We start from the raw sequence: 23,004 nt of genomic DNA, 5'->3' as shown, positions 1-23,004 counted from the left end.
AAAACTAATAAAAGCATCCCTAAAAGTAACTAGATCCTACTAAAAACATACTAAAAACAATGCCAAAAAGCGTATAAATTATCCGCTCATCACAACACCAAACTTAAATTGTTCCTTGTCCCCAAGCAACTGAAAATCAAATAGGATAAAAAGAAGAGAATATACTATAAATTCCAAACCATCAATGAAACATAGCTCCAATCAGATGAGCGGGACTTGTAGCTTTTTGCCTCTTGAATAGTTTGGAGCGGGACTTGTAGCTTTTTGCCTCTTGAATAGTTTTGGCATCTCACTTCATCCATTGAAGTTCAGAATGATTGGCATCTATAGGAACTCAGAGTTCAGATAGTGTTATTGATTCTCCTAGTTCAGTATGTTGATTCTTGAACATAGCTACTTTATGAGTCTTGGCCGTGACCCTAAGCACTTTGTTTTCCAGTATTACCACCGGATACATAAATGCTGCAAACACATAACTGGGTGAACCTTTTCAGATTGTGACTCAGCTTTGCTAAAGTCCCCAATTAGAGGTGTCCAGGGTTCTTAAGCACACTCTTCTTTTGCTTTGCACCTTGACTTTAACCGCTCAGTCTCAAGTTTTCACTTGACACCTTCACGCCACAAGCACATGGTTAGGGACAGCATGGTTTAGCCGCTTAGGCCAGGATTTTATTCCTTTAGGCCCTCCTATCCACTGATGCTCAAAGCCTTGGGATCCTTTTTATTTGACCTTGCCTTTTGGTTTTAAGGGTCATTGGCTTTTTGCTCTTGCCTTTTGGTTTTAAGAGTTTTTGGCTTTTTCTGCTTGCTTTCTCTTTTTCCATTTTTTTTTTCGCCATTTTTTTTCTTCTTTTTTTTTCTGCAAGCTTTTGTATTCACTGCTTTTTCTTGCTTCAAGAATCAATTTTATGATTTTTTAGATTATCAAATAACATGTCTCCTTGTCATCATTCTTTCAAGAGCCAACATATTTAACATTCATGAACAACAACTTCAAAAGACATATGCACTGTTCAAGCATTCAATCAGAAAACAAAAAGTATTGTCAAGGATAAATTCAAAACTCATGTACTTCTTGTTCTTTTGAATTAAAACATTTTTCATTTAAGAGAGGTGATGGATTCATATTCACTACTTTAAGGCATAGACACTTAAATACTAATGATCATGTAATAAAGACACAAACATAGATAAACATTTAACATAAGAAAACAAAAAACAGAAAGTTTAAGAACAAGGAATGAGTCCACCTTAGTGATGGTGGCGTTTTCTCCTTGAGGAACCAATGATGTCCTTGAGCTCTTCTATGTCTCTTCCTTGTCTCTGTTGCTTGATCCCTAGTGATTTTGGTGCTCCTATCCTTAGTTGCTTCCAATAATTGTGTGGGGGGGAAAATGTATCCCCTGAGGTATCTCAGGGATCTCTTGATTTGCATTCAAATGTTCTACCACTGAGCTATAGATCCTTTACATGAATATCTCCATCTCCCATGACTTGGAGGTGGAAGCTTTTGTCTTTCCTTTTCTCTTCTCTCTTTTTTTTAGAGGTTTCTCTGGCCTTGGGTGCCATCAATCGTTATGGAAAAGCAAAATAAGCAATTCTTTACCACACCAAACTTAGAATGTTGCTCGCCCTCGAGCAGGAGAAGAAAAAATAGATGAAGAAGAAGATGTGGAAGAAACTAGGATTATGAGGAGGGAAGGTGGGGATCCTGTGGAATCCACAGATCCTGAGATGATCCTGTGAGGTTCACAGATCTTGTGGTGTCAAGGATTTACATCCCTGCACTAATTAGGCATGTAAAATGCCTTTGCATGCAATTCTGGCGTTTAAACGCCGAACTGATGCTTGTTCTGGGCGTTCAACGCCCAGATGCAGCATATTTCTGGCGTTGAACGCCAGCTTCATGCTTGTTTCTGGTGTTCAGCACCAGCTCCATGCTCTGTTCTGTCGTTGAACGCCAGCCAGATGCTCCTTACTAGCGTTTGAATGCCAGTGAACTCCTCCTCCAGGGTGTGCTGTTTTTAATGCTGTTTTTGATTTTTCTTCAATTTTTTCAGTTGTTTTTGTGACTCCACATGATCATAAACCTATGAAGACATATAACTAATAAAAATATAATTAAATAAAAATTGGGTTGCCTCCCAACAAGCGCTTCTTTAATGTCAATAGCTTGACAGTGGGCTCTCATGGAGCCTCACAGATGTTCAGAGCAATTTTATAGACTCCCAACACCAAACTTAGAGTTTGACTGTGGGGGCTCTGGTTGACTCTGTTTTGAGAGAAGCTTACTTTGCCTCTTTTCCATGTTTATAGAAGGATGTCCTTGAGTTTTAAACTCAAGGGAGTCCTCATCTAATTGAAGGACTAGTTCACCTCTGTTAACATCAATCACAGCTCTTGCTATGGCTAGGAAGGGTCTTCCAAGGATGACGGATTCATCCTCATCCTTCCCAGTATCTAGGATTATAAAATCAGCAGGGATGTAAAGGCCTTCAACCTTTACTAACACGTCCTCTACCTGTCCATAAGCCTCTTTTCTTGAGTTGTCTGCCATCTCTAATGAGATTTTAGCAGCTTGCACCTCAAAGATTCCCAGTTTCTCCATTACAGAGAGTGGCATGAGGTTTATTCCTGAACTAAGGTCACATAGAGCCTTCTCAAAGGTCATGGTGCCTATGGTACAAGGTATTAGGAACTTTCCAGGATCCTGTTTCTTCTGAGGCAATCTCAGTTGATCCAATGCATTTAGTTTATTGGTGAACAGGGGAGGTTCATCTCCCCAAGTCTCATTACCAAATAAATTGGCATTCAGCTTCATGATTGCACCAAGGAACTTGGCAACTTGCTCTTCGGTAATATCCTCATTCTCTTCAGAAGAAGAATACTCATCAGAGCTCATGAAGGGCGTAAGGAGGTTTAATGGAATCTCTATGGTCTCTAGATGAGCCTCAGAGTCCTTTGGTTCCTCAAAGGAAAACACCTTGTTGATCACTGGACATCCCAGGAGGTCTTCCTCTTTGGGATTCACGTCCTCCTCCTCTTTTATGGTTTCGGCCATGATGGTCATTTTAATGGCCTTGCACTCTCCTTTTGGATTTTCTTCTGTATTGCTTCGGAGAGTACTAGGAGGGGTTTCAGTGATCTTCTTACTCAGCTGGTCCACTTGTGCTTCCAAATTTCTAATGGAGGACCTTATTTCATTCATGAAACTCACAGTGGCTTTAGATAGATCAGAGACTAAATTTGCTAAATTAGAGGTATTTTATTCAGAGTTCTCTGTCTGTTGCTGAGTGGATGAGGGAAAAGGCTTGCTATTGCTAAACTTATTTCTTCCACCATTATTAAAGCCTTGTTGTGGCTTTTGTTGATCCTTGCATGATAGATTTGGATGATTTCTCCATGAGGGGTTATAAGTGTTTCCATATGGTTCACCCATGTAATTCACCTCTGCTATTGCAGGGTTCTTAGGATCATAAGCTTCTTCTTCAGAAGATGCCTCTTGAGTACTGTTGGATGCAGCTTGCATTCCATTCAGACTCTGAGAAATCATATTGACTTGCTGAGTCAATATTTTATTCTGAGCCAATATGGCATTCAGAGTATCAATTTCAAGAACTCCTTTCTTCTGAGGCGTCCCATTACTCACAGGATTTCTCTCAGAAGTGTACATAAACTGGTTATTAGCAACCATGTCAATGAGTTTTTGAGCTTCTACAGGCATTTTCTTTAGGTGAATGGATCCACCTGTAGAAGTATCCAATGACATCTTAGCTAATTCAGACAGACCATCATAGAATATATCCAGGATGGTCCATTCTGAAAGCATGTCAAAAGGGCACTTTTTGGTCAGTTGCTTGTATCTCTCCCAAGCTTCATAGAGGGATTCACCTTTCTTCTGTCTGAAGGTTTGAACATCCACTCTAAGCTTACTCAGCTTTTGAGGAGGAAAGAACTTGGCTAAGAAAGCCGTGACCAGCTTATCCCAAGAGTTCAGGCTCTCCTTGGGTTGAGAGTCCAACCACACTCTAGCTCTGTCTCTTACAGCAAACGGGAAAAGCATGAGCCTGTAGAGTTCAGGATCTACTCCATTAGTCTTAACAGTATCACAGATCTGCAAGAATTCAGTTAAGAACTGAAAAGGATCTTCAGATGGCACTCCATGAAACTTGTAGTTTTGTTGCATCAGAGAAACTAATTGAGGTTTCAGCTCAAAATTGTTTGCTCCAATGGTATGGATGGAGATGCTTCTTCCATGTAAATTGGAATTAGGTGCAGTAAAGTCACCAAGCATCCTCCTTGCATTATTATTTTCGGCTGCCATCTCCTGTTCCTGTTCGAAAATTTCTGTAAGGTTATCTCTGGATTGTTGTATTTTAGCTTCTCTTAGTTTCCTCTTCAGAGTGCTTTCAGGTTCTGAATCTGCTTCAACAAGAATATTCTTGTCCTTGCTCCTGCTCATATGAAAAAGAGGGAACAGAAAAATAATAATAATAGGGATACTTTTTGCCCAAGTATAGAGGTTCCCCTGTGTGAGTAGACGAAGAAAAGAATGTAATGTAAAAAAGGAAAGAAGAAAAACTCGAACACAGAGAGGGAGGTAGTGTTCGAATTTTTGGATAGGAGAGAAGTGTTAGTAGATGAATAAATAAATAGAAGGAGATGAGAGAGAAGGATTTTCGAAAATTATTTTTGAAAAATGGTTAGTGATTCTCGAAAATTAAAAGAAAAAATATTAAAATTAAAATTTGAAACAATTATTTAATTAAAAAAATTTTGAAAAAGAGGGAAAAGATTTTCGAAAATTAGAGGGAGAGAGCTAGTTAGATAGTTTTGAAAAAGATAAGAAACAAACAAAAAGTTAATTAGTTAGTTGAAACGAATTTGAAAATCAATTTTGAAAAGATAAGAAGATAAGAAGTTAGAAAAGATATTTGAAAATCAAATTTTTGAAAAAGATATGTTTTAAAAAGATATGATTAAAAAGATATGATTTTGAAAAAGATAAGATAAAAAAGATATTTTTGAAAAGATAGGATTGAAATTAGTTTTGAAAAAGATTTGATTTTTAAAATCACAATTAATGACTTGATTCACAAGAAATCACAAGATATGATTCTAGAACTTAAAGTTTGAATCTTTCTTAACAAGCAAGTAACAAACTTGAAATTTTTGAATCAAAACATTAATTGTTGATGATATTTTCGAAAATATGATGTAAAATTAAGAAAAAGATTTTAAAAAAATATTTTTTAAATTTTCGAAAATAAATAAGAAAAATGAAAAAGATTTGATTTTTGAAAAAGATTTTGAAAAAGATAAGATTTTTAAATTGAAAATTTGATTTGACTCATAAGAAACAACTAAATTTTCGAAAATTTATGAGTGAAAAAGGAAAAGATATTTTTTTGATTTTTGAATTTTTAATGATGAAAGAGAAAAACATGAAAATGATGCAATGCATGAAAATTTTGGATCAAAACAATGAATGCATGCAAGAATGCTATGAATGTCAAGATGAACATCAAGAACACTTTGAAGATCATGATGAACATCAAGAACTTATTTTTGAAAATCTTATATGCAAAGAAAACATGCAAGACACCAAACTTAGAAATCTTTCATGTTCAGACACTATGAATGCCAAAATGCACATGAAAAACAAGAAAAGACACAAAACAAGAAAACATCAAGATCAAACAAGAAGACTTACCAAGAACAACTTGAAGATCATGAAGAACACTATGAATGCATGAATTTTTCGAAAATTTTATGCAAACTTTAAAACATGCAATTGACACCAAACTTAAAATTGACTCAAGACTCAAACAAGAAACATGAAATATTTTTTTGATTTTTATGATTTTCTAATTTTTTTGGTATTTTTCGAAAATTAATTTGAAAAAGAAAAATAAGGATTCCAAAATTTCTAATATGAATTCCAGGAATCTTGCATTCTTAGTCTAAAGCTTCAGTCCAGGAATTAGACATGGCTCACTAGCCAGCCAAGCTTTCAGTGAAAGCTCCGGTCCAAAACACTAGACATGGCCATTGGCCAGCCTAGCTTTAGAATACACATCAAGCATACAGCAGCAGGTGGATCAGCAATAGCTAGCTTGCTCTTGTGATGGTGGTTTGGAAGCCTCAGTCTAAAAGAATTTAGACATGGCTTTACAGCCAGCCAGGCTTCACATGCTTCATGAAACTCTAGAATTCATTCTTAAAAATTCTGAAGAACATAAATAAAATTTTTTTTTCGAATATTAATTAAAAAATGAAAAAAGAAGAAAATATTTTTTTGAAAAATTTTTTTCGAAAACTTTTTGAAAATAAAATAAGAAGAAAATTACCTAATCTGAGCAACAGGATGAACCGTCAGTTGTCCAAACTCGAACAATCCCCTTCAACGGCGCCAAAAACTTGGTATGCGAAATTGTTACTCTGAGGTTGTAAAATTTGTTGTTCGTTCTCTCCCTGGCAATGGCGCCAACAACTGGTGCACAATACCATGGTCCAGACATAACTTCACAACTTCACACAACTAACCAGCAAGTGCACTGGGTCGTCCAAGTAATAAAACCTTACGTGAGTAAGGGTCGATCCCACGGAGACTGTTGCTATGAAGCAAGCTATGGTTATCTTGTAAATCTCAGTCAGGCGGATATCAAATGGTTATGGAGTTTTCGAACAATAATAATAAATAAATAGAAAATAGAGATAGATATACTTATGTAATTCATTGGTGAGAATTTCAGATAAGCGTATAGAGATGCTTTCGTTCTTCTGAACTTCTGCTTTCCTGCTGTCTTCATCCAATCAGTCCTACTCCTTTCCATGGCAAACTTTATGTAAGGGCATCACCGTTGTCAATGGCTACATCCCATCCTCTTGTGAAAAAGGTCCAAATGCTCTGTCACAGCACGGCTAATCATCTGAGGTTCTCGATCATACTGGAATAGGAGTCACCCTCCTTTTGCGTCTGTCACTACGCCCAGCACTCGCGAGTTTGAAGTTTGTCATAGTCATTCAATCCCTGAATCCTACTCAGAATACCACAGACAAGGTTTAGACTTTTCGGACTCTCATGAATGCCGCCATCAATCTAGCTTATACCACAAAGATTCTGATTAAGAGATCCAAGAGATATTCATTCAATCTAAGGTAGAACGGAAGTGGTTGTCAGGCACGCGTTCGTAGGGGAATGATGATGATTGTCACGTTCATCACATTCATATTGAAGTGCGAATGAATATCTTAGAAGGGAAATAAGTTGAATTGAATAGAGAAACAGTAGTACTTTGCATTAATTCGTGAGGAACAGCAGAGCTCCACACCTTAATCTATGGAGTGTAGAAACTCTACCGTTGAAAATACATAAGTGATGAAGGTTCAGGCATGGCCGAGAGGCCAGCCCTCAAACGTGATCAATATGATCTAAAGATGAACTAAAAATCATAAGATGTCTAATACAATAGTAAAAAGTCCTATTTATACTAAACTAGTTACTAGGGTTTACAGAAGTAAGTAATTGATGCATAAATCCACTTCCAGGGCCCACTTTGTGTGTGCTTGGGCTGAGCTTGAAGTTTACACATGGAGAGGTCATTCTTGGAGTTGAACTCCAGTTTGTAACGTGTTTCTGGCGTTCAACTCTGGTCCATGACGTGTTTCTGGCGTTTAACTCCAGATTGCAGTGTAGAACTGGCGTTAAATGCCCTTTTGTGTCGTCTAAACTCGGATTATATATTGCTGGAAAGCCCTGGATGTCTACTTTCCAACGCAATTGGAAGCGCACCATTTTGAGTTCTGTAGCTCCAGAAAATCTACTTTGAGTGCAGGGAGGTCAGAATCCAACAGCATCAGCAGTCCTTCTTCTACCTCTGAATCTGATTTTTGCTCAAGTCCCTCAATTTCAGCCAAAAAATACCTGAAATCACAGAAAAACACACAAACTCATAGTAAAGTCCAGAAATGTGAATTTAACATAAAAACTAATAAAAACATCCATAAAAGTAACTAGATCCTACTAAAAACATACTAAAAACAATGCCAAAAAGCGTATAAATTATCCGCTCATCAGTGTTTCGCCTCTATGCACTTAGGTGTTGCAACAACTTCAATATGTGTCATTGATTGTTGTGTGAGTTTCATATACCATTTTGTTCACTAAGTCTACCTACACATCAATCAATGTCCATGCATTATCCAATTTCACAATTGCTTGATTAATTGCTTGAATGCTTTTATGGTCCTTCACTACTTGCTTGGTTGCCTTAACCTACAAGCCTTTTAAAGTATCTCAAGCACACTAGAATGAGTGAAGGTCATATCTTCTTTTGTGCAATGGTGACATAACTTTTTATACTAGTGTGTGTGTGTTCTAAACCGCGCGCAATTTTAGAACCCACATACCTATTTTTCATCAATGTCACACTAATTCACTCACTCCATTCTAGTGGTTCTTACTGATGAGCGGATATTTTATACGCTTTTTGGGGTTAATTTCATATAGTTTTGAGTATGTTCTAGTTAGTTTTTAGTCTATTTTCATTAGTTTTTAGGAAAAATTCATATTTTTGGACTTTACTATGAGTTGTGTGTTTTTCTGTAATTTCAGGTATTTTTCTGGCTGAAATTGAAGGAGCTGAGCAAAAATCTGATTCAGGCTGAAAAAGGACTGCTGATGCTGTTGGATTCTGACCTCCCTGCACTCAAAGTGGATTTTCTGGAGCTACAGAACTCGAAATGGCATGCTTCCAATTGAGTTGGAAAGTAGACATCCAGGGCTTTCCAGCAATATATAATAGTCCATACTTTGCACAAGGATAGACGACGTAAACTGGCGTTCAACGCCAGTTCTCTGCCCAATTCTGGCGTCCAGCGCAAGAAAAGGATCAAAAGCTGGAGTTGAACGCCCAAACTGGCACAAAAACTGGCGTTCAACTCCACAAATGGCCTCTGCACGTGAATTGCTTAAATCTCAGACCCAGCACACACCAAGTGGGCCCCAGAAGTGGATCTCTGCATCATCCATCATAGTTTACTCATTTTTTGTAAACCTAGGCTACTAGTTTAGTATTTAAACAACTTTTAGAGACTTATTTTGCACCTCATGACATTTTAGATCTGAACTTTGTACTCTTTGATGGCATGAGTCTCTAAACTCCATCGTTGGGGGTGAGGAGCTCTGTTGTGTCTCGATGAATTAATGCAAGTATTTCTGTTTTCTATTCAAACACGCTTGTTCCTATCTAAGATGTTCATTCGCGCTTAACTGTGATGAAGGTGATGATCCGTGACACTCATCACCATTCTCAACCCATGAACGTGTGCCTGACAACCACCTCCGTTCTATATCAGATTGAATGAGTATCTCTTAGATCTCTTAATCAGAATCTTCGTGGTATAAGCTAGAATTGATGGCGGCATTCACGAGAATCCAGAAAGTCTAAACCTTGTTTGTGGTATTCCGAGTAGGATTCAAGGATTGAATGACTGTGACGAGCTTCAAACTCCTGAAGGCTGGGCGTTAGTGACAAACGCAAAAGAATCAAGGGATTCTATTCCAACCGGATCGAGAACCAACCGGTGATTAGCCGTGCTATGACAGAGCGCGTGAGCGTAGTTTTCACTGGAAGGATGGAAGGTAGCCATTGACAACGGTGATCCACCAACACACAGCTTGCCATAGGAGGACGTGCGTGCGTGAACAAGAAGACAGAGGAAGCAGAGATTCAGAAGACAAAGCATCTCCAAAACTCCAACATATTCTTCATTACTGCATAACAAGTAACCTTTAATCCATGCTCTCTTGTTTATTTGCAATTCAACTGATAAACATAATTGACTTCCTGACTAAGATTTACAAGATAACCATAGATTGCTTCAAACCAACAATCTCCATGGGATTCGACCCTTACTCACGTGAGGTATTACTTGGATGACCCAGTGCACTTGCTGGTCAGTGGTACGAGTTGTGAAAAGTGTGATTCACAATTCGTGCACCAAGTTTTTGGCGCCGTTGCCGGGGATTGTTCGTGTTTGGACAACTAACGGTTTATTTTGTTGCTTAGATTAGGAAAAATTTCTCCTTTTTTTGTTTAAAGTCTCTTATTATTGTCGTGTTAAAATTTTAGAATCCTTATTTTCTTTTTAAAATCTTTTTCAAAAAAAAATAATTTTTCTACTAAATTCTGTGCCAAACTTTAAGTTTGGTGTTTTCTTGTTGATTTTTCTTAAAATTTTTGAAAATTTATTTTGGTTTTCTAAAAACTTTAAGTTTGGTGTTCGTCCTTCATGTTCTTGTGTTCTTGTGAGTCTTCAAAGTGTTCTTGAGTTTTTCTTGTGTCTTGATCTTAAAATTTTTAAGTTTGGTGTTCCTTGGTGTTTTCCCTCCAAAATTTTCGAAATAAGGAGCATTAGATCTAAAAATTTTAAATCTTGTGCTATCTTATTGTTTTTCTCTTTCCTCTTAAAAATAAAAAATATCTCTTCTCTCTGTTTTTTAAAAACAATTTTTCGAAATATATTTCTAAAAATTCAGATTTTTATTTCAAAATTTAAAACTTTTTTTTTTCAAAATCATCATATCCTTTTCAAAACTTCCTAACGACTTTCTCTCTCAGTTTTTCGAAAATCTTCACTCAATTTTTATTTATTTTAATTTATTTCATTTTCGAAATAAATATATAAATAAATAAATAAAAATATTTTTTCTATTTTACATCATCTCCCTTTCTCCATCATGGAACTAAGCGGAAATGAACAGTCCAGGAGGACTCTGGGGTCATATTCTAACCCCTCTACTGCTTCATATGGGAGTAGTATCTGCATACCCTCCGTTGGAGTTAGTAGCTTTGAGTTGAATCCTCAGCTCATTATCATGGTGCAGCAAAGCTGCCAGTATTCCGGTCTTCCACAGGAAGAACCTACAGAGTTTCTGGCACAGTTTCTACAGATTGCTGACACAGTACATGATAAAGAAATAGATCAGGATGTCTACAGACTATTACTGTTTCCATTTGCTATAAAAGATCAAGCTAAGAGGTGGTTGAATAACCAACCTAAGGCCAGCATAAAGACATGGAAACAGCTGACAGAAAAATTCCTGAATCAGTACTTTCCCCCAAAACGGATGACACAGCTAAGGCTGGACATCCAAGGCTTTAAACAAGGAGATAATGAATCTCTTTATGATGCCTGGGAAAGATACAGAGAGATGCTACGAAAATGCCCCTCTGAAATGTTTTCAGAGTGGGTTCAGTTAGACATCTTCTATTATGGGCTTGCAGAAGGAGCTCAGATGTCTCTTGATTACTCAGCTGGTAGATCTATCCACATGAGAAAGACAATTGAAGAGGCTCAAGAGCTCATTGATACAGTTGCCAGGAATAAGCATCTGTACCTAAGCAATGACTCTTCCATGAAAGAAGAGGTTAAGACAGCAACTGCTGAACTCAGTCCTGTAAAACAAGCTGCTGAATTCAATCAGCAATTGGACTTTCTAACAAAGCAGTTAGCCGAATTCAAAGAAAGGTTACAAGAGACAAGGATGGCTAATATACATATGGACGAACAGTTTAAGCAAACAAAGCAGCAGCTGTCAAGGCAAATAGCAGAAGAATGCCAAGCAGTTCAACTAAGAAGTGGAAAAATATTAAATACCCCACCTCAAGGCAGCAAAAAGCTAAGAAATGAGCAAACCACCCAAAATTCACCTGAGGACAGTAAGAGCCTAGGGAAAAGTAATTCTGGAACTAAAACGCCAGAAAATTGGTGGAAGGCTGGCACTAAACGCCCAGACCATGCTCAGGACTGGCGTTCAACGCCAGAAACAAGGCAGGACTGGCGTTCAATGCCAAAAATGGGCAAGGATCTGGCGTTGAACACCCGAAATGGGCAAGATCTGGCGCTGAACGCCCAAAATGGGCACAGTTCTGGCGTTCAGACGCCAGGAGCAGACAAGGAGCTGGCGTCCAGTTTCACTCCAGCTTCTAACTCTGGCACTCAATCGCCAGTGAGGGATCAGACACACACAAATGCTGATAACAACCCCTCTAAAAAGGCTTCTTCAACCACTTCTGTAGGCAATAAACCTGTAGCAACTAAGGTTGAAGAATATAAAGCCAAGATACCTTATCCTCAAAAACTCCGGAAAGAGGAGCAGGATAAGCAATTTGCTCGCTTTGCAGATTATCTCAGGACTCTTGGAATAAAGATTCCATTTGCAGAAGCACTTGAGCAAATACCTTCCTATGCCAAGTTCATGAAAGAGATCTTGAGTCATAAGAAGGATTGGAGAGAAACAGAAAGAGTTATCCTCACTGAAGAATGCAGTGCAGTCATTCTGAAAAGCTTTCCTGAAAAGCTTAAAGACCCTGGGAGTTTTCTGATACCATGCATATTAGAAGGTAATTGCACCAAGACAGCTTTATGCAATCTTGGGGCAAGCATCAACCTAATACCTGCATCCTGATGACAAGTCGTCTTAGCCTAGTTTCACTAGCCTTTTTCTTTTATTTTCAATTGATTTATGCACTTTCTTGAGCCACAAGCAAGCCAAGTGGGTAGATTTTCATGTTTCCTTTGATTTAATCAACCATAGATGAATTGATGCAATTTCATGAGGATTTATGCTATAATTGCCACATATTATGAAAGAATGACAATCTCATGATTTTGAGCATAGCTTTGATGTGTTTGGTTGATTAATGATAGGTGAAGAAATCTTGGAGAAAGGTTGAAGCAAGAAGGAATGGCTAGGAGCAAGAGAGAACAAAAAGTTTGAGCAAAAGTTTGCCTCAAACTTTAGCTCAACCTTTTGGATAAGTGAAAACCCACCAGTGAACAAAAAGCTTGAACAAAAGTTTGCCTCAAACTTTAGCTCAAACTTTTGGGAAAAAAGCTTGAGCAAAAGTTTGCCTCAAACTTTAGCTCAAACTTTTGGGAGAAAAGCTTGAGCCAACGTTTGCCTCAAACTTTTTGGCAAACGTTGGCATCACAAATCAACACCCTGGAGAGAAAAAGTTTGCACCAACGTTTGCCTCAAACTTTTTGGCAAACGTTGGCGCCATCAACAACACACCCTGGAGACAAAAAGTTTGCGCCAACGTTTGCCTCAAACTTTTTGGCAAACGTTGGCGCCATGAGTGTGCATAAGGGGGCCAACGTTTGAGCAAAAGTTTGACCCCAAACTTTAGCTCAAACGTTGGTAGCAGCAAGAATGGGGTTGCTGATGTAAAAAGTTTGAGTAAAAGTTTGCCTCAAACTTTTACTCAAACTTTTACTCAAGCTTTTATAATTCCCAACCCGGTTCACTTCGGTTCTCTTTCCAACTCCAAGAGCAATCAACCAAGGCCTCTGTCAACCCAATTCCATCAAGAGCAAAGGCCCAATTCAAGGCTTGAAGACCATTTGAAGAAAGTGTATAAATAGATTAGGATTTAAGTTTCTAGGAAGCTTTTCTTTTCGGTTTTGCTTTGGTAGTTTGTAGAGAGCTCACTTTTACCTTTTGGCATTGTTGTTTTAATTCAAGAGAATTTGGGGAGGAGAATTGATCTCTCTTCTTCCTTGTTCTTGCTTGAATACTCTTTACTTTTCTTGCTTCGGATCTTGGTTGGAGAATTGAAGAAATTTTGTTTCAATCTCACCATGGGATCTTGTTTAATTTTCCGCATCATTGAATTTCAGTTTCTGTTAATTGCTTCTTCTTCTACTTTCTCTGCAATTTACATTTCTTCATTTCCTTTGCAATTGCTCTTGTTGGATCTAGGAAGACATTGAGATCTAGACTTAGTTATCTAGTCTCTTGAGTCCTGAGATCTGGATTTCCATTTTTAATTCCTCTGTTTACTTTTTTTCAAGCTCTTTTAAATTTCTGTTTTAGATCTGATTCAATCCAAGGCATCTTCTACTCTTCTGTGTGTTGAATTTAACTCTTCCTTGTTTAATTTCTGCAAATCCAATTCCCAATTCCCTTTACAATTCAAGCCATTTACATTTCTTGCACTCTAAGATTCTGCAATTTACATTTCTTGCATTCTAAGTTTCTGCTATTTAATTTCTTGCTCTTTAAGATTCAGCACTTTAAATTTCAGTTCTCTTTAATTTCATGCGAATTACCCATTCCCTTTATTTTCCATGCAATTTAAATTCTGCAAATCACAAATCTCTCAACCAAATCTTGATTCGCTTGACTAAATCAATCACTAAACTAAAATTGTTCAATCCTTCAATCCCTGTGGGATCGACCTCACTCCCGTGAGTTATTATTACTTGATGCGACCCGGTGCACTTGCCGGTGAGTTTTGTGTCGGATCGTTTTCCGCACATCAAGTTTTTGGCACCGTTGCCGGGGATTGATTAGATTGACAATGATTAAGTGAGGTGGTGATCTAGATCTAGCATTTTTATTTCCTGTTTCTCTAATTTTTGACTAACACGCTAACTGTTTGAAATTTTGCTTAAACTAAACTTCATTCTAGCAATAGACTGAAGAGTTACTGGTGGTGTTTCTTGTGTTTTGTTTGTATGTCAGGTATAGGGAGATCCATTCCTGTTTTATCTGAAACTGCCCAGAGAACTCTTAGAAGGTTAAGAAGAGCTGAAAGAGGGAAAAATATTGTTGGAGAGGAAGAATCTGAGGAAGAATATCACGAGATAGAAGGAGATCCATCTAATCCAGGAGGAGGGGTTAACAATAACCCACAGCAGAGGAGAGTATTGGCCTCCTATACCTTTCCAAATGCTAGACATTGTGGAAGCAGCATTCTCACCCCCAATGTCAATGCTAATAACTTTGAATTGAAGCCACAACTCATTACATTGGTCCAAAACAACTGCTCGTTTGGGGGAGGACCATTGGAGGATCCAAATCAACATATATCTACCTTCTTAAGGATTTGTGACACTGTCAAGTCCAATGGCGTGAATCCTGAAACTTACAAGCTTCTGCTGTTCCCATTCTCATTAAGGGACAAGGCCGCACAATGGCTTGAAACTTTTCCTCAAGGAAGCATCACTAGCTGGGATGATTTGGTGACTAAATTTCTAGCCAAATTCTATCCACCTCAAAGAGTCATCAGGCTGAAGACTGAGGTGCAAACATTCACGCAATTGGATGCTGAAAATCTGTATGAAGCATGGGAGAGATACAAGGCTCTGCTGAGGAAATGTCCACCAGAAATATTCACTGAGTGGGACAAGTTACAGAACTTCTATGAAGGACTCACTCTAAAGGCTTAAGAATCACTTGACCACTCAGCTGGAGGATCATTGCAACTGATGAAAACAGTAGAAGAAGCTCAAAATCTTATTGACATGGTGGCCAACAATCAATATTTCTTTGCTCATCAAAGAAATCGCCAACCATCACAAAGGAGAGGAGTAATGGAGCTAGAAGGGGTGGACTCAATCTTGGCTCAAAACAAGATAATGCAGCAGCAAATTCAACAACAATTTGAGCAAATGACCAAGAGGATTGATAGCCTCCAAGTCGCAGCAGTTAACACAAGCCAACCATCTTCCACATGGGGGCAAAATGAAGAAACTCAAGAAGAACAACAACAAGAGCAAGTACAGTATATGCACAACCAAGGACCAAATAAAGTGTATGGTGATACATACAACCCATCCTGGAAGAACCACCCAAACCTCAGATGGGGAGATAATCACACCCAAAACTAACAACCATGGCAGAGGAACTCAAACCAAAACAACCCAAGAAGCAACCAAAACCACAACCAGCAGCAACCTAACTAAAACACTTACAGAAAACCTCAAAATAACTACAACAACCTCATCCAGTACCAATATAATAACCAACCCACCAACCAAAATGCCTACCATCCACCATCCACATCTCACAACCCACCACAAGTATCACCTGAATCTCAAAGACTCACTAACTTGGAGACCTTGATAGACAAAATGTTGAAACACCAGGAAATGACAACCAAGAACCATGAAGCCTCCCTGAAGAGCCTAGAGAGGCAAATTGGGCAAATCTCCAAACAGATTTCTGTTGAGAGACCTTCAAGCTCACTGCCGAGTGACACAATCCCAAATCCTAAGGAAGAATGCAAGGCAATACAATTAAGGAGTGGGAGAACATTGAAGAGCAGCAAGAGACCACTAGAAGAGGAACAGTGAACACACACAGAAGAAGCCAATGATGATGATGCAATGGCAAGCAAGCAAGCTTCAAAGCAAATTCAAGAAAAGGAGGAACAATCAAAAATTCCAAAAAAGGGGAATGAAGCAATTGAAGAGCCAACAAAGAATCAAAAGCAACAAGCAGAGAAGGCCTTTGTACCTCCACTGCCATATCCCCAGAGATTCAACAAGGAGGCAAAGGACCAACAATTTCACAAGTTCCTTGAGACTTTCAAGAAGTTGGAGATAAATATCCCCTTGGCTGAAGCACTGGAGCAGATGCCCCTATATGCCAAGTTCATGAAGGAGCTAATCAACAAGAAGCGAAGTTGGCAAGAAAAGGAAACTATCATGCTCACTGAAGAATGTAGTGCTGTGATCCAGATGGGTATCCCACCAAAGCTCAAAGATCCAGGGAGTTTTGTAGCCTCATGCACCATAGGCAAGATAACATTGGAAAATGCCCTGTGTGATCTAGGTGCCAGCATCAACTTGATGCCTCTATCATTGATGAAAAAGCTTGCCATAGAAGAAATTAAACCCACCAGGATGTCACTAGTCATGGCTGATAGATCAATCAAGACACCCAATGGTATTGTGGAAAATTTACTAGTGAAGGTTGGAAAGTTTATCTTCCCTGCAGACTTCGTAATCTTAGACACAGAAGGGGAAGGAAGCAGCTCAATCTTCTTGGGGAGACCATTTCTAGCCACAGCAAGAACCACTATTGATGTGGAGAAGGGAGAAATGACCTTCAGGGTGCATAATGAACAAATGGTAATCAATGTCTTCAAATCAATGCAACACCCCTCAGAGCAAGAAAACTACATGAATGTGGACATGATTGAAGGGCTGGTAGAAGAAATGTTTGAAGACAACTATTTGGAGCATCAGAAAGAACAAAGAGAGGAAGTGATAGAAATACTCATTGAAGACAAGAAAGATGACAAACCAAAACAGGAGTTGAAACCTCTCCCTCCTCACCTCAATACGTGTTTCTTGGGGAAGCAGAGGCATTTCCAGTTATTATAAATTCCTCTTTGAACATGGATGAGGAAGCAAGGTTGATTGAAGTATTAAAAACTCACAAAACAGCCTTCGGGTGGACAATTGAGGACATCAAAGGCATCATCACTGCTATTTGCATGCATAAAATTTTATTGGAGGAAGAATCAAAACCTGTGGTTCAACCTCAAAGAAGACTCAACCCAACCATGAAAGAGGTGATTCAAAAAGAAGTGATGAAGCTATAGAATGCAGGGATAATTTTCCCAATCTCAGACAGCTCTTGGGTGAGTCTGGTTCAAGTTGTGCCAAAAAAGGGAGGAATGACAGTCGTCACCAATGAAAAGAATGAGTTGATCCCCACTAGGACAGTGACTGGGTGGAGAATGTGCATAGACTACAGGAAATTGAATGATGCAACAAGAAAAGATCATTTTCCTTTGCCATTCATCGATCAAATGTTGGAAAGACTAGCAGGCCATGCTTATTATTGCTTCCTGGATGGGTATTCGGGTTACAATCAAATAGTGGTGGACCCCAAGGATCAAGAGAAGACCTCCTTCACATGCCCATTTGGAGTTTTTGCCTATAGAAGGATGCCCTTTGGGCTGTGCAACGCCCCAGCCACTTTTCAAAGGTGTATGCTTTCTATTTTTTCTGATATGGTGGAAAAATTTTTAGAAGTCTTCATGGATGACTTTTCTATTTTTGGCAATTCATTTAACACTTGCTTGCATAACTTAACTCTTGTTTTGAAAAGATGCCAAGAAACTAATTTGGTGTTGAATTGGGAAAAATGCCATTTCATGGTTCCGGAAGGAATAGTTCTTGGGCATAAAGTGTCATGTAGAGGTATAGAAGTTGATAAAGCTAAAATAGAAGTTATTGAAAAACTCCCTATACCTGTTAATGTGAAAGCAGTAAGAAGTTTTCTTGGGCATGCTGGCTTCTACAGAAGGTTCATCAAGGACTTTTCAAAAATAGCAAAACCATTGAGCAATTTGCTAATGAATGATGTTCCCTTCATTTTTGATGATAACTGTAGACATGCCTTTGAAACTCTCAAGAGAAAGCTCATTACAGCACCAATCATCACACCCCCTGATTGGAATTTACCTTTTGAACTTATGTGTGATGCAAGCAACCTTGCTATCGGTGCTGTACTGGGGCAAAAGAAGGAAAAATTGCATCATGTCATATATTATGCTAGCAAGGTGTTGAATGAAACACAGAAAAATTATACCACCACTGAAAAATAACTTTTAGCAATTGTATATGCATTTGATAAGTTTAGACAATACTTGATCGGCTCAAAAGTTATAGTATACACTGACCATTCTGCTCTCAAGTATTTAATGTCTAAACAGGATTCAAAGCCAAGGCTTATCAGGTGGGTGTTGCTGCTACAAGAATTTGATATTGAAGTGAGGGATAGGAAGGGAAGTGAAAATCAAGTAGCAGATCATCTATCAAGAGTGCCACAAGAAGCTAAGCAAGACAAACCACATCAAGTAAATGAGAACTTCCCTGATGAACATCTTTTCCAAATTCAACAAACACCTTGGTTTGCTGACATAGCAAACTACAAGGTAGGAAGGAAGATACCTCAAGAATTTTCCAAGCAACAAATGAAGAAATTACTCAATGAAGCAAGGAAGTTCTTGTGGGATGAACCTTTTCTATTCAAGAGATGCTCTGATGGAATGATTAGGAGGTGTGTCCCTGAAAGTGAAATGAAGGACATACTATGGCATTGCCATGGCTCAGCATATGGTGGACACTTTGGACCAGAGAGAACAGCTGCAAAGGTATTACAGAGTGGGTTTTATTGGCCAACCATCTTCAAGGATGCCAGAGAGTTTGTTCACCAATGCAATGAATGTCAAAGAACTGGAGGATAGACAAAGAGAAATGAGATGCCTCAAAATTTCATCCTGGAAGTGGAGGTGTTTGACTTATGGGGCATTGATTTCATGGGACCTTTTCCTCCTTCCTGCTCTTTCAGATATATCCTGGTGGCAGTAGAGTATGTATCAAAGTGGGTGGAAGCAATAGCCACAACCACCTGTGATGCACAGATTGTCCTCCAATTCCTTAAAAAGCACATTTTCACAAGATATGAAGTACCCAAGGGGCTGGTTAGTGATGGTGGTGGTCACTTTTGCAACAAACAGATGGAGAAACTCCTCCACAAATATGGAGTAATCCATAAAGTAGCCACACCTTACCACCCTCAGACTAATGGCTAGGCTGAACTCGCAAATAGGGAACTGAAGAAGATCCTAGAGAAAACAGTGGGAAGCACGAGAAAGGATTGGACTAGAAAGTTAGAAGATGCCTTATGGGCATATAGGACAGCTTACAAAACCCCTATTGGCAAGTCACCCTTTCAGTTATTATATGGCAAATCCTGTCACCTCCCTGTAGAGCTGGAACACAGAGCTTTTTGGGCCACTAAACTCCTCAACCTTGATTCCCAAGCTGCAGGAGAGAAAAGGTTGTTACAACTAAATGAGTTAGATGAATTCAGGCTAGAAGCCTATGAGAGTGCTAAGATATACAAGGAAAGAGCTAAGAGGTGGCATGATAAGAAGATCACAAAGAAGGAGTTCAAGCCAGGACAACAAGTGCTCCTATATAACTCAAGGCTTAAGATCTTCCCTGGCAAACTTAAGTCTAAGTGGACTGGCCCGTACTTGGTGACAAAGGTTTTTCCTTATGGGAGTATTGAATTGCTAGATGAAGCAACAAAGAGTCAATTTACAGCAAACGGTCACAGAGCAAAGCTGTACTTGGGAGGACAATGGGATAAGGAAAAAGAGGTTCAGAACCTACAACCTTCTTGAAAAGAATTGAAGAATGTCAAGCTAATGACAATAAAGAAGCGCTTGTTGGGAGCAACCCAACCTGAGGTAATTTTCTTTTCATAGCCTTTTCAATAAAAATGTTGAATAATTGGTATGCATTGCAAGGAGCTAAGTTTGGTGTTGCACACCAAAACAATTTAAGGGAGAATGAAGGATTCTAAGTTTGGTGTTTCCACCAAAACCTCATTTAAAAGCACATTTTCACCTCCTGCACAATACTAGCTCTAAGCAATCAAACAGGTTATTCACTTACTTAACTGATTTCTAGTTTTAATTCCATAACCTTTAGTAAGGAAACAAGATTTTACATATAGTCAACCTGTGGCATCAGAGGAAGTGGCAAGAAATTAAGTTTGGTGTTCCCACACCAAATCAAACCCAAAAGCCACACTCAATTCATGCATACTAACCAGTCACCTAAGGGCTTGAGAAGCAAGCAACTTTCGAGAATTGTGCAGGGAACTCACTACCATTTGAAGACACCATGCATCATAACTCAAAAGGACACAACAGAAGGAAGGACAAAGGAACTGCAAACCAATAGGTTGTATCTACACTTAACTCTTACTGTTGAAAAAATGCTTTGACTTGTGTCTTGCTAAAGTGTTCATCTAGTACAAGTAGAATCACTCTTAAAATAAGTAAGCTAGCCTATGTGTGTGCTTGTGTGTTTACTTTCACTGAACAAAAAGCATGCTTTGTCCCCTTCATCTTTAATTCAATAAAAGAAATGTTTGAATGTGAAGTGAGATAGTTCTCTGTTAGATAGAAGTATAATAAAAGTAAGTGGTGGTATGAATGTGTGATTGCATAATGAATAAGAGAACTAGGATGTCTCCTCTTAAATAGAAAGTGGCCTACTGTCTATGAATCTCAATCAAATAAAAGTCCTTGGTTAAAAAGAAAAACAAAAAAAAAAAGAGAAAAAAAAAAGCCAAAAATGGCAACAGAACAAAAGAAAAACAAAAAGAAACAAAGCTAGACACCAATAGCTTGAACCTTAGAATATATGCCTGTGGTGTCTTTGTACTAGGATCTGCTTGGATTATTAAGCTCTTTGGAGTGCATCAACACTTGGTGACTTGGGTTAACTAACCTGGGATCATCAGCTAAAAATCCACTATCAAGAGCAACCTAACTACAAGGCATTTAGTAACCCAAAGAGGTGCTGGGCATCAATATTTTAAGAAGGAATGTGAGCCAAGTGTCTATAGTGAATAATGTGTCAAGTATAAAGAAATCAATGAACTTGTTACACCTGACACTCAAATAAAGCTTATGAACAAAATAATAGCCAAGGATAAAGGAGTAATGAGAGGTCATAGCAGTGTGTTGCTTGATGCTTGAAGAAGACTTTCTAAGCCTAAGAGTCAATAAGAAGTGAGTGTTTACATATCCACATAAAACCCCATGAACTACCAATAATACTCTGCTAGCATGAACATCATCTTCCATTTCATTCTTTCTTCTCAATAATTCATTTCTTGCTTGGGGACAAGCAAGCTTTAAGATTGGTGTTGTGATGACAAGTCATCTTAGCCTAGTTTCACTAGCCTTTTTCTTTTATTTTCAATTGATTTATGCACTTTCTTGAGCCACAAGCAAGCCAAGTGGGTAGATTTTCATGTTTCCTTTGATTTAATCAACCATAGATGAATTGATGCAATTTCATGAGGATTTATGCTATAATTGCCACATATTATGAAAGAATGACAATCTCATGATTTTGAGCATAGCTTTGATGTGTTTGGTTGATTAATGATAGGTGAAGAAAGCTTGGAGAAAGGTTGAAGCAAGAAGGAATGGCTAGGAGCAAGAGAGAACAAAAAGTTTGAGCAAAAGTTTGCCTCAAACTTTAGCTCAAACTTTCGGATAAGTGAAAACACACCAGTGAACAAAAAGCTTGAACAAAAGTTTGCCTCAAACTTTAGCTCAAACTTTTGGGAAAAAAGCTTGAGCAAAAGTTTGCCTCAAACTTTAGCTCAAACTTTTGGGAGAAAAACTTGAGCCAACGTTTGCCTCAAACTTTTTGAGCGTAAGGGGGCCAACGTTTGAGCAAAAGTTTGACCCCAAACTTTAGCTCAAACGTTGGTAGCAGCAAGAATGGGGTTGCTGATGTAAAAAGTTTGATTAAAAGTTTGCCTCAAACTTTTACTCAAACTTTTACTCAAGCTTTTATAATTCCCAACCCGGTTCACTTCGGTTCTCTTTCCAACTCCAAGAGCAATCAACCAAGGCCTCTGTCAACCCAATTCCATCAAGAGCAAAGGCCCAATTCAAGGCTTGAAGACCATTTGAAGAAAGTGTATAAATAGATTAGGATTTAAGTTTCTAGGAAGCTTTTCTTTTCGGTTTTGCTTTGGTAGTTTGTAGAGAGCTCACTTTTACCTTTTGGCATTGTTGTTTTAATTCAAGAGAATTTGGGGAGGAGAATTGATCTCTCTTCTTCCTTGTTCTTGCTTGAATACTCTTTACTTTTCTTGCTTCGAATCTTGGGTGGAGAATTGAAGAAATTCTGTTTCAATCTCACCTTGGGATCTTGTTTAATTTTCCGCATCATTGAATTTCAGTTTCTGTTAATTGCTTCTTCTTCTACTTTCTCTGCAATTTACATTTCTTCATTTCCTTTGCAATTGCTCTTGTTGGATCTAGGAAGGCATTGAGATCTAGACTTAGTTATCTAGTCTCTTGAGTCCTGAGATCTGGATTTCCATTTTTAATTCCTCTGTTTACTGTTTTTCAAGCTCTTTTAAATTTCTGTTTTAGATCCGATTCAATCCAAGGCATCTTCTACTCTTCTGTGTGTTGAATTTAACTCTTCCTTGTTTAATTTCTGGAAATCCAATTCCCAATTCCCTTTACAATTCAAGCCATTTACATTTCTTGCACTCTAAGATTCTGCAATTTACATTTCTTGCGTTCTAAGTTTCTACTATTTAATTTCTTGCTCTTTAAGATTCAGCACTTTAAATTTCAGTTC

General features: G+C 38.3%; 1 non-coding gene across 1 annotated transcript; it reads left to right on the top strand.

Moving 5' to 3' along the window:
* Nucleotides 1-3,823: 3,823 nt before the first annotated feature.
* Nucleotides 3,824-3,931, top strand: LOC148545160 (small nucleolar RNA R71). The gene has a single exon (XR_015900422.1). It is a non-coding gene; the product is annotated as a small nucleolar RNA R71 (small nucleolar RNA).
* The last annotated feature ends 19,073 nt before the right edge of the window (nucleotides 3,932-23,004 follow it).

The sequence above is a fragment of the Arachis ipaensis genome, chromosome B9 (genome assembly GCF_059453495.1).
Source record: "Arachis ipaensis isolate K30076 ecotype BB chromosome B9, ASM5945349v1, whole genome shotgun sequence".
Taxonomy (NCBI): Eukaryota; Viridiplantae; Streptophyta; class Magnoliopsida; order Fabales; family Fabaceae; genus Arachis; species Arachis ipaensis.
This window is presented reverse-complemented; position numbering and strand designations above follow the sequence as displayed.